General features: G+C 39.0%; 1 pseudogene; it reads right to left on the bottom strand.

Annotated features, from left to right (window-relative positions):
- LOC127671111 (vomeronasal type-2 receptor 116-like) overlaps window positions 1–13,339 on the bottom strand; it is a 40,527-nt pseudogene that overhangs the window by 1,228 nt on the left and 25,960 nt on the right.

Consider the following 13,339-nt stretch of genomic DNA (forward strand, 5'->3'; position numbering starts at 1 on the left):
CTGAGTCCACTGGGGTGTGGGGCTGCCTGCCCTGCCTCTACTATTTTCCCTGACCTGCTTTGTTATGTAGCTTGTGATCACCTCCTCAGAGCTGCACCAACCCAGTGAGGCAGCGCAGCCCACAGCAACCACTAAACATGAGGATGTACAAAACTCTTTGCTACAGTCCAGCCCTTCAAAGGATTTTCAATAGCGGTATTTCTTTTATTACATAAATCTTGACTGTTACAAATTGACAATGAAAACACCCATAAAATCACATACCTGGAGCCTATTTATTTTAGTTGTATATTGAAGTATTCTTATTTTTTGCTTTTTACCTCTCTTTTATTTATATTTTGTAATACAGTTGAAGCACATATTTTCAAACTAGGAAATACCAAATTACATGGCAATAACTAATTCAATTTTTATGCCAGTTCTCAAAAATATTTCTAAATTTCCAATAGAAGATGCGAATTCAATTTTGAAATAGACATTTTTCATCGAATTTCTTATGTAAAATGATTTTTGAGTCTGGGATGTATGACACAAATTCATTTTTATTTATAAATTTCTTTCAGTTTGAAAATGTTTTCTTCTCATGTGATCTTGGTTGGAAACTACTAAATATGTGTTCAAAGCATTCCTTATCTTTCCCCAGCTCCTTTCATTTTTGATGGAAGGAAGTTCTCACAGGTGTTATAGTGAATATATGGATGTTTGAGAAAAGTTAGTAGGCCTTTTCTCTTTTAACTACTTCTGGGTTCTGTGATGAAATTAAGGGTAGAGTAGGGGATGTAAGTTCCTTTTCATATTGAGATAATTTCGTGGCTATTAGTTTACTGTTTTGGAAAACTTTTTGAAAGATTTTCAGGAAAACAACTACTTAATACTTAAATTTATGTTTTCTTTGTTCCTCCAGAATAGATTTTAATAACTAAATCTTTGTGAATAAAACTCAGAGGAGAAAAATAAATGCTTCTAATATTATTTAATCACATATTTCTTGTCACAAATAACTTTCCGTATTTTTGTAAAGGCTTCATTTCAAAAACTATTTTAGTTTCACTTTTCCTTAAAAGATACAGAAAGACTACATTTACTTCTTTTTACACTGAGCCCTACATTTGTGTATCTTTCTTATGCTTTCTTAAACTCTCCTGTCAAATAGTTAACATTTTCTCAGTGTGACTGTTCATGCTAATACATAAACTTTTACATAAATCTGTTCTGCTCTGTTGTTAGATTATTTTTGTTGCTGTGTTATGCTAGCTTTTAATATTGTATCTTATAACCAATATTCATTAATTTATGGCAACTGATCTATAAGACAAAATTTATTTTGTATAAGGCTTATGGTTTGTCTTGAAATATATGTTTATTATATTTCCCTGTATTCAAATTCCTTTTTCAGGAATTTCTTTAACTTTTCAGTGTTCAACATATATGTAGCTGTATTTTTAATCAATACAATATGATTCTGTGATGTAGGTCTAAACCTTTATTCTATTCCATCCCTCCAAATGTACATATCTCTAAAGTGTCTGCACTTCAGTCTGTAATAAAGGAAGCATTTTGGGGAGACAGTTGAAGTGGTCCTTCCCCAACCACTTTAAATTCGTAAGTGAAATTTATATGTCTTCAATCTGCCTACAGGAACTATAACCGAATTAACAGGCAATTAGGTAGTCTTTATGTTCTGGCTCTATATGTAGCAGAGAAATACCTTATATAAAATATTTTACAGTCAAATAATGGAAATTAATTGATGAGGAAATATAATTATCCAAAAATCTGCACCAGACTTCTATTCTCCCACTACCTCTCTGCCCAGCTTCATCAAGCCTGTTGATCCAGAACCAAAACATTTAGATTTCTTTCCTTCTCTAATTGTCCCTGCCCAAAGAACTTTGTCAGGTATGGCTCTGAGGAGATCGTCCCTGCCAGATATAAAATTTTCTGCCAAGTCTCTTGCCATCTTTTTAAGACCTGCTATTCCAGAACAATATAGCCCAAAAATATACACCAGGGGCCTGTCACACTAAGATCACAGTGGTTAGCCATCATCCCAATATATATCATAACAGGAACATGCAGTGACTAAAAACATCTAGATGGCTAAAGGCATGAAACGAACTCAAACAACAAAATTCAAGAATATTATGACAACAACAGGGCAGACTCACTCTACAACAGCAGCCCTGCATATCTTACCACAACTGAACCACAGTGCCTTTAAATCCAGTATTATGAAGATGATAGAGGCCGTTAAAGAGGAAAGAATAAAATGCTTAAAAAAGAAAAGGAAAACACAATCAGACAAATATAGGGCTTTACAGAGGAAACAAATAATTCTCTTATAGTAATAGCAGAAATTACAGTTAACCAGAGAAGTAAGTAAAGCTGTTCAGGAAATGAAAGTGCAAATAGAAGCCAGAATGAAAATACAAACTGAGGGTAAACTGCAGATGGAAAACCTAAAGAAGCTTACAGAACAACAAATGAAAGTATCAACAATAAGATAAAAGGATGTAGGAGAGAATCTCAGGCATACAAAAATAGAAACTGGCACATCAGTAAAAGAAAAATGTTAACGCTAAAATATCCCTGAAACAAAACACCCAAGAAATCTGGAATACAAAGAAAACAAGTAACCTTATAATGATAGGAATAGTAGAAGGTAAAGAGTCCCAGATCCCAGGGTGAGAAAGTATTCTCAACAAAATTATATTAGAAAAAAATCACAATGTAAAGAGAGAAATACCTATAAACATAAAAGATGCTTGTGAAGCACAAAATAAAGTGGGCCAGAAAAGTCCTTTATCAACAAAATAATGAAAATGCAGAAAGTAGAGAACTAAGAAAGACTAACAACTGAGGGAAAAGACCAGGTATCATTCCATGGCAGACCTATTAGAATTGTACCTTTTCAATAGATTCTCTAAAAACTGAAGGGCCTGGACAGATATCTTAAAACCTATGAAAAAAATCACACATGCCAACCTAGAGTCCTTTAGCCAGCCAAACTGTCAATCACAACAGATGGAGTAAACAACCATAATTCAAGACAAGTCTGGATTTAAACAATATCTATCCAAAAATCCATTCCTACAACAAAATGCTAGAAGGAAAACTCAAACAGAAAGATGATAGCTAATTTGAAGGAAACACAAGAAATAGGTAATTCCATACAAGGAAAATCAATTTAAACATACACAAACCCATATACACACAACACCAACATCAAATAATAGGGATAAACAAACACTGACCATTAATATTTTTCACCATCTATGGATTCAATTTCTCAATAAATGACACAGACTAACAGAACAAGTACAAAAACAGGAACTATCTGTACTGGCTGGTTTTGTGTGCCAACCTGACACAGGTTGGACTTACCACAGAGACAGGTGCTTCATTTGAGAAAATGGCTCCATGAGATCCAGCTGTGGGGCATTTTCTCAATTAGTGATTACAGGGAAGGTCCCCTTGTCAGTGTTGCCATCCCTGGGCTGGTAGTCTTGCTTTCCATAAGAAAGCAGGCCGAGAAAGCCAGGGATGCTAGCGCAAAAGTAACATCCCTCCATGGCCTCTGTATCAGCTCCTGCTTCCTGACCTGGTTGAGTTCCAGTCCTGACTTCCTTTAGTGATGAACAGCAGTGTGGAAGTGTAAGCTGAATAAACCCTTTCCTCCCCAACTTCCTTCGTGCTCATGATGTTTGTGCAGGAATAGAAACCCTGACTAAGATGCTTTCATTTTGCTGTATAAAACAAACATCTCAGCAATACCAATAGACATTACCTTAGAGTAAGTTCTGAAAATAATTTCCAGGACAAAAAACACTAGAAGTAAGCTGAAATAATCATTCTTATACTTATTAAAATAAACTTCCAACTAAATTTAATAAAAGGAGATGGGAATGGATAATTCATACTCAGCAAAGGAAAAATCTAATAAGATGATATTTCAATTCTCAACACGCATACCTCCAGTTCAAAGGCACGAACATTTGTAAAGGAAACATTGATAAAGCTTGAACCACATGTCAAACTCTGAACATTACTAGTGGTTAATTTCAAAACCCTGTGTTCACCAACTGATATGGTATTTAGTCAGAAACTAAACAGAGAAATAACAAAACTTACAGATATTATGAATCAAATGAACTTAAAAGGCATCTAGAGAATATTTCACACAAACACAAAAGAATATACTGTCTTCTCAGCACCTGATGGATTCTTCCACCCAAAATTTACCAGATAGTCACAAAGCATCCTTCATGGATACAAGAAAATTGAAACATCCTCTTTTCTGTTATGAGAGAACCTTGGAGGAAATTTGGACTTCAACAACAGAAATACCATGAAACCTAAACACTCATGAAAACTGAAGAATTCATTACTCAATGAACTCTGGATTAGGGGAGAAATAAAGAAATTTTTAGATTTCAATAAAAACAAAGCACAGCAAACCCAAATTCTCGGGAAACAGTAAAAATAGTGCTAAGAGGAAGGATGCACTGAGTGTCTTTATAAAGAATTTAATTTGAAAATTCTCAAAAGAGTAATTTAAACATATATGCGAGAGCTCTAGAAAAGGGAAATACCGGGAAAAGGAGGCAAGCAGAGGAAATATTCAAATCAGTGCTGAAATCAATCAGTTAGAGCAAAAGGAATAAAATTAATCAATGAAGACAAGAACTAGTTCATCGAGAAAATCAATAAGATAGACAAAACCTCATCATATTAACTACATAGCAATAGTATCAAAATAAATAAAACCCACACTTGAGAATTCTTTGCTTAGCTCTGTACCCCATTGTTAATAGGTTTCTTTTGTTCTCTGGAATCTAACTTCTTAAATTCTTTGTGTATATTGGATATTAGCCCTCTACCGGATATCTGGTTGGTAAAGATCTTTTCTCAATTTGTTGGTTGCCATTGTGTTTGTTCTATTGACAGTGTCCTTTGTCTTATAGAAACATTGTAATCTTATGAGGTCCCATTTGCCAGTTCTTTATCTTAGAGCATAAGTCATTGGTGCTCTGTTCAGGAAATTTTCCCCTGTGCCCATGTGCTCGAGGCTCTTCCCCACTTACTCTTCTATTAGTTTTAGTGTATCTGGTTTTATGTGGAGGTCATTGATACAATTGAACTTGAGCTTTGTACAAGGAGAAAATAATGGATCAATTTGCATTCTTCTGCATGCTGACCACCAGCTAAACCATAACCATTTGATGAAACGGCTATCTTTTTCTAACTGGATGGTTTTAGCTACTTTGTCAAACATCAAGTGACCATAGGTGTGTTGTTTCATTTCTGGGTCTTCAATTCCATTGCACTGATCTACCAGCCTGCCACTGTACCAGTTTACCATTCACTTTTTAAACACTATTGCTCTGTAGTACAGTTTGAGGTCAAGGATGCTGGATTCCCAGAGAAGTTCTTTTATTTTTGAGAATAGTTTTTACTATCATGGGTTTTTTGTTATGCCAGATGAATTTGAGAATTGCTCTTTCTAACTCTGAAAAATTGAGTTGGAATTTGCATGGGGACGGCATTTAATCTGTATATTGCTTTTGGCAAGATGGTCATTTTTACTATATTAATCCTGCCAATCCACAAGCATGGGAGATCTTTCCATCTTCTGAGGTCTTCTTCAATTTCTTTCTTCAGTGACTTGAAGTTCTTGTCATACAGCTCTTTAACTTGTTTGGTTAGAGTAACACCAAGATACTTTATATTGTTGGTGACTATTGTGAAGGATGTTATTTTTGTAATTTCTTTCTCTTGCTGAGAAACAACTAAAGAAATGTTCAACACCTTAGTCATCAGGGAAATGCAAATCAAAACGACCCTGAATTTCCACCTCACCCCAGTCAGAATGGCTAATATCAAAAACTCAAGTGACAGCAGGTGCTGGCAAGGATGTGGAGAAAGAGGAACACCCCTCCCCTCCACTGCTGGTGGGACTGCAAGCTGGTACAACCACTCTGAAGTCAGTTTGCTTTTTCCTCAGAAAATTGGACATAGTATTACCTGATGACCCAGCTCTACCACTGCTGGGCATATACCCAGATGATTCTCCAACATGTAATAAGGACACATGCTACACTATGTTCATAGCAGCCAGAAGCTGGGAAGAACCTACATGTTCCTCAACACTGGAATGGATACAGAAAATGTGGTACATTTACACAATGGAATACACTATTCAGGTATTAAAAACAAAGACTTTATTAATTTTGAAATTCTTAGGGAAATGAATGGAAGTAGAAGATATCATCCCAAGTGAGGAAACCCAAAAGAACAAAAGAACACACATGGTATGTGCTCACTGATAAGTGGATATAAGCCTAGAAGCTCAAAATACCTAAGATACAATTCACAGACCAAACATAGCTCAAGAAGAAGGAACACCAAAGTATGAATACTTTGGTCCTTCTTAGAAGGGGGCACAAAATGCCCATGGGAGGAGATAAAGAGACCAAGTGTGAGCAGAGCCTGAATGAAAGACCTTCCAGAGACTGCCCCACAGAGAGATCAATCCCATATACAGTCACCAAACCTAATCACTATTGTGGATGCCAACAAGCACTTGCTGACAGTAGCCCGAAATAGCTGTCTCTTGAGAGGGTATGCCAGTACCAGACAAATGCAGAGGTGGATGATCTCAGAAAACCACTGAAGTGATCATAAGGTCCCCAATGGAGGACCTAGAGAAAGGACCCAAGGAGCTGAAGGAACTTGTAGCCCCATAGGAGAAACAACAATATGAACCAACCAGAACACCCCAGAGCTCACAGGGACTAAACCACCAACCAAAGAGTACACATGGAGGAACCCATGGTTCCTGCTTCGTATGTAGCAGAGGGTGGCCTTGTTGGAAATCAAAGGGAGGAGAGTCCCTTGGTCCTGAGAAGATTCGATGCCTTAGTATAGGGGAATGCCAGGACAAGGAAACATGAGTAGGTAGGTTGGTGAACAGGGGCAGGGGCAATGGAATAGGGCGTTTTCAGAGGGGAAACGAGGAAAGGGGTTAACATTTGAAATGTGAGTAAAGAAAATATCTAATCAAACATAAATAAATAAATAAATAAATATATATATATATATATAAATAAATAAATTATAAATAAATAAAATCAGAAATGAAAAAGGAGGCAAAAAAAAAGACAAGAAAAAAAAAAGTGTAACCTTACTCCACAGCTTATACTCCACAAAACTGGAAAAGCTTAATGAACTGGCTGAACTTCTAAACAAATACCACACTTACTAAAGTTAAATCAAGATCAGGTATCCTATATAAATATCTCTAAAACCCTAAAAAAAAGAGAAGCAGTCATGAAATGTCTCTTGATTAAAAATACCCTAGAAAATTGGAATACCCAAAACATAATCCACATATCAAATGATGTACAAGAAGAATGTAGAAGTGGCCCCTAGTTCTGGAAAGACTCAGTGTAGCAGTATAGGGCAAAACCAGAACAGGGAAGTGGGAAGGGGTGGATGGGAGAACAGGGGGAGGGAATAGGGCTTATGGGACTTTTGGGTAGTGGGGGACCAGAAAAGGGGAAATCATTTGAAATGTAAATAAAAAATATATCAAATAAAAAAAAATACCCAGGGCCAGGTGGTTTTATTTCAGAATTCTCCCAGACTTTTAAAGGAGAGCTAAAACCAATGCTTCACGGATTATTCCCCCAAATAGAAGCAGGATCACTGCCAAACTCATTTTTTGAGTCCACCGTCAAACTGATACACAAATTTCACAGACTCAACAAAGAAAGATAATTTTTGACCTATTTCACTTATGCATATTGATGCAGAAATACTAAAAAAAATCTATAAAAATCAAAACTCACAAACCAATTCCAACAACACATCAAAACTGTCATACACCATAACTCAGTAGGATTCATCCCTGAGATCCAAAGATGGTTCAATATATGAAAATCCTTCTGCCTGATTCACCATATTAAAAAACTGAAGAAAAAAAACATAATGATCATCTCATTACATGCTGAAAGAGACATTATGAAAATGTAATACCAATTCATTCACAAAAAGGAACCTCCTGGGGCGGCGGCGGCGGCGGCGGCGGCAGTGCAGCAGTGGCTGGTCCCGCTGAAGGGCCATCAGCAGTGGAACCATGGCAACACAGGGTCCAGTTAGGCCCCGCGCCCACAGCCACTGACCTTCGCTGACCAGCCGGGTGGCAAGCAGCTGCAGTTGTGCGGCGCCTTTCCTGCACGGAAGCCACTTCAGAACTCGGCCTCCCACCAGTCAGGAGAGGTGCATCCATCTTGGTTCCAGACTCCAGGGATCGGACAGACTGAGGTACACAAACATAATCCGAGGCCAATACCACGGTGGTCTGAGCCCGAACGGCGTTGGCCTGCACGCAGGCCCTGGGCTGGTCGGGGGGCCATCGGGGTGCCAACCCAGCCAGGAGGTTTTTTGCCCAGGCCTGCGCGCGCGCCGCCATTTTGCCTGCAGGACGACAGAGAGCTCTGGCGGGCAGACCTGTAACAGGCATAGCCTGAGGCTAACAAAGCGGGGGTCTAGGCCCCAAAAGGCACAGGACTGACCCCAAGAACTGGGCGGCTTGGTGGGCCATCTGTGAGTCAACCCGCCCAGGAGGTTGTTAGCACAGCAGACTCTCCTGGCGCTTCCAGGGAGCACGGGTGCGCACGCCCACCATCCTAGTCACCTGGAGGACCCAATTAACAGTCGTAACCCTAGGGGAACTTTGCTCGGACCTTGCCCTCCCAGGCTTTTGCCTGGACTCAGGGACTGGGCGGCCAGGCTAACCTTGTGTGCGCCAGCCCAGTTGGTGGATCGGCTGGTGAGTGGAACACAGGGGAGGTCACAGCAGCATACATCGTTGGCACTCCCTGGGGGTACACATGGGCTCCATCTGGTCCACATACACAATCTGGGGCAAGGCCTCAGGCAGAAGCCCTCAGCTCTACACTCTCCGCTTCCGGATCCAGATCAGCCTGGGCGGCAGCACCACATCTCTAAGTCCTGCAAGAGGCTAGCTGGGCTTCCGGGCGGCCAGCTGAGAGAAGTCAGTGTGCTCCAGTGAATCCAGCGGGCCCCAGCGGGAGCCTTCGGGTGCCTGCTTTGGGATCTGAACAGCCTGGGCAGCAGCACCCTGTCTACAAGCAGTGCAGGAGGTAAGCTGTGCACCAGAGGCCAACTGGGAAGGGGCAGCTTGCACTGGTGAGTCCAGCACTGATAAGACAAACTAACACCAGTGAGAACTAGATGGCAAAAGGCAAACACAGGAACGTCACTAACAAAAATCAAGTCAATATGGCAACATCTGAACCCAATTCTCCTCTACCAGCATGTCCTGGATACCCCATCACACCAGTAAAACAAGATTTGGATTTAAAATCACTGGTCATGATGCTGGTACAGGAACACATGAAGGACATACTTAGAGAAATTCAGGAGAAAATGGATCAAAAGTTAGAAGCCCTTGCAAGGGAAACACAAAAATCATTGAAAGAAATCCAGGAGAATACAAAAGCCAACAAGGAGGAAATGCAAAAAACACTTAAAGAAATACAGGAGAACTTTGGTCAATAGGCTGAGGACATGAAAGACGAAACACAAAAATCTCTTAAAGAAATACAGGAGAACTTTGGTCAACAGGCTGAGGTCATGAAAGAGGAAACACAAAAATCTCTTAAAGAATTACAGGAGAGCACAAACAAGCAAGTGAAGGAGCTAAGCAAAACCATCCAGGATCTAAAATCAGAAGTAGAAACAACCAAGAAAACTCAAAGGGAGACAACTTTGGTGATAGAAAGCCTTGGGAAGAAATCAGGGGACAGAGATGCAAATATCAACAACAGAATACAAGAGCTAGAAGAAAGAATCTCAGATGCTGAAGATTCCATAGAAACCATGGACTCAACAGTTAAAGAAAATGCAAAATGCAAAAAGCTTGTAACCCAAAATATCCAGGAAATCCAGGACACAATGAGAAGACCAAACCTAAGGATTATAGGCATAGATGAGAGTGAAGATTTACAACTTAAAGGGCCAGCAAATATCTTCAATAAAATTATGGAAGAAAACTTCCCTAACCTAAAGAGAGAGATGCCCATGAATATACAAGAAGCCTACAGAACTCCAAACACACTGGACCAGAACAGAAACACTTCCCGTCACATAATAATCAAAACACCAAATGTTCTAAACAAAGAAAGAATACTAAAGGCAGTAAGAGAAAAAGGCCAAGTAACATATAAAGGAAGACCTATCAGAATCACAGCAGACTTTTCACCTGAGACTATGAAGGCTAGAAGGTCCTGGGCAGATCTCATGCAGACTCTAAGAGAACACAAATGCCAACCAAAACTACTATATCCAGCAAAACTCTCAATCACCATAGATGGAGAAACTAAGATATTTCATGACAAAACCAAGTTTACCCAATATCTATCCACAAACCCAGCCCTAAAAAGGATAATAGGAGGACAACACCAATACAAGGAGGGAAACTTCACCCTGGAAAAAGCAAGATAGTAACCTTTCATCAAACCCAAAAGAAGTTAAGCATTCAAATTTAAAAAATAACGTCAAAAATGATAGGAAGTAACAATCACTATTCCTTAATATCTCTTAACATCAATTGACTTAATGCCCCAATAAAAAGACACAGACTAACTGACTGGATTCGTAAACAGGACCCTACATTTTGCTGCTTACAGGAAACACACCTCAGGGTCAAAGACAAACACTACCTTAGAGTAAAAGGCTGGAAGACAATTTTACAAGAAAATGGTCTCAGGAAACAAGCTGGAGTAGCCATTTTAATATCAGATAAAATTGACTTTCAACCCAAAGTCATCAAAAGAGACCCTGAGGGACACTTCTTGCTGGTCAAAGGAAAAATACAAAAAGAAGAACTGTCAATCCTGAACATCTATGCCCCAAATGCAAGGGCACCCTCTTTCGTAAAAGAAACTTTATTAAATCTAAAAGCACACATTGCACCTAACACAATAATTGTGGGTGACTTCAATACTGCACTTTCCTCAATGGACCGATCACGAAAACAAAAACTAAACAGGGACACAATGAAACTAATTGAAGCTTTGGACCACTTAGATTTAACAGACATATATAGAACATTCTATCCTAAAACAAAAGAATATACCTTTTTCTCAGCACCTCATGGTACTTTCTCCAAAATCGACCATATAATTGGTCACAAGACAGACCTCAACAAATATAAGAAGATAGAACTAATCCCATGCCTCCTATCTGATCACTACGGAGTAAAAGTGGTCTTCAATAGCAACAGAAACAACAGACAACCCACATGCACATGGAAACTGAACAATACTCTACTCAATGATACCTTGGTCAAGGAAGAAATAAAGAAAGAAATTAAAGACTTTTTAGAACACAATGAAAATGAAAACACAACATACCCAAATCTATGGGACACAATGAAAGCAGTGCTAAGAGGAAAACTCATAGCCCTGAGTGCCTCCAAAAAGAAAATGGAGAGAGCATACATTACCAGCTTAATGACACACCTGAAAGCCCTAGAACAAAAAGAAGCTATTTCGCCCAGGAGGAGTAGAAGGCAGGAAATCATCAAACTCAGGGCCGAAATCAATCAAGTAGAAACAAAGAGAACCATACAAAAAATCAACAAAACCAGGAGCTGGTTCTTTGAGAAAATCAACAAGATAGATAAACCCTTAGCCAGACTGACCAAAGGGCACAGGGAAAGTATCCAAATTAACAAACTTAGAAATGAAAAGGGAGATATAACAACGGAAACTGAGGAAATCCAAAAAATTATCAGATCCTACTACATGAGCCTGTACTCAACACAACTGGAGAATCTGGAGGAAATGGACAATTTCCTTGACAGATACCAAATACCAAAATTAAATCAGGACCAACTAGACCATCTAAACAGTCCCATAATGCCTAAAGAAATAGAAGGAGTCATAGAAAGTCTTCCAACCAAAAAAAGCACAGGACCAGATGGCTTCAGTGTAGAATTCTACCAGACCTTCAAAGAAGAGTTAACACCAATACTCTTCAAACTATTCCACAAAATAGAAACAGAAGGTACACTACCCAATTCCTTCTATGAAGCCACAATTACGCTGATACCAAAGCCACACAAAGATCCAACAAAGAAAGAGAACTTCAGACCAATTTCCCTTATGAACATCGATGCAAAAATACTCAATAAAATTCTTGCCAACCGAATCCAAGAACACATCAAAACGATCATCCACCATGATCAAGTAGGCTTTATCCCAGGAATGCAGGGTTGGTTCAATATATGGAAATCCATCAATACAATCTACTATATAAACAAACTCAAAGAACAAAACCACATGGTCATTTCATTGGATGCTGAAAAAGCATTTGATAAAATTCAGCATCCTTTCATGCTTAAAGTCTTGGAGAGAACAGGAATTCAAGGCCCATACCTAAACATAGTAAAAGCAATATACAGCAAACCGGTAGCCAGCATCAAACTAAATGGAGAGAAACCTGAAGCAATCCCACTGAAATCAGGGACCAGACAAGGCTGCCCCCTTTCTCCTTATCTTTTCAATATTGTACTTGAGGTACTAGCTCAGGCAATTCGACAACATAAGGAGGTTAAAGGGATACAAATTGGAAAGGAAGAAGTCAAACTATCATTATTTGCAGACGACATGATCGTCTACCTAAGTGACCCAAAGAACTCCACTAGAGAGCTCCTACAGCTGATAAACAACTTCAGCAAAGTGGCAGGTTATAAAATCAACTCAAGCAAATCAGTGGCCTTCCTATACTCAAAGGATAAGCAGGCTGAGAAAGAAATTAGGGAAATGACCCCCTTCACAATAGCCACAAACAGTATAAAGTATTTTGGGGTGACTCTTACCAAACATGTGAAAGATCTGTATGACAAGAACTTCAAGACTCTGAAGAAGGAAATGGAAGAAGACCTCAAAAAATGGGAAAACCTCCCATGCTCATGGATCAGTAGAATCAATATAGTTAAAATGGCCATTTTGCCTAAAGCACTATACAGATTCAATGCAATACCCATCAAAATCCCAACTCGATTCTTCACAGAGTTAGAAAGAGCAATTATCAAATTCATCTGGAACAACAAAAAACCCAGGATAGCTAAAACTACTCTCAGCAACAAAAGAAAATCTGGGGGAATCAGTATCCCAGACCTCAAGCAATACTACAGAGCAATAGTGTTAAAAACTGCATGGTATTGGTACAGTGACAGGCAGGAGGATCAATGGAACAGGATTGAAGATCCAGAAATGAACCCACACCTATGGCCACTTGATCCTCG

Source organism: Apodemus sylvaticus, chromosome 20 (genome assembly GCF_947179515.1).
Source record: "Apodemus sylvaticus chromosome 20, mApoSyl1.1, whole genome shotgun sequence".
Lineage (NCBI taxonomy): Eukaryota > Metazoa > Chordata > Mammalia > Rodentia > Muridae > Apodemus > Apodemus sylvaticus.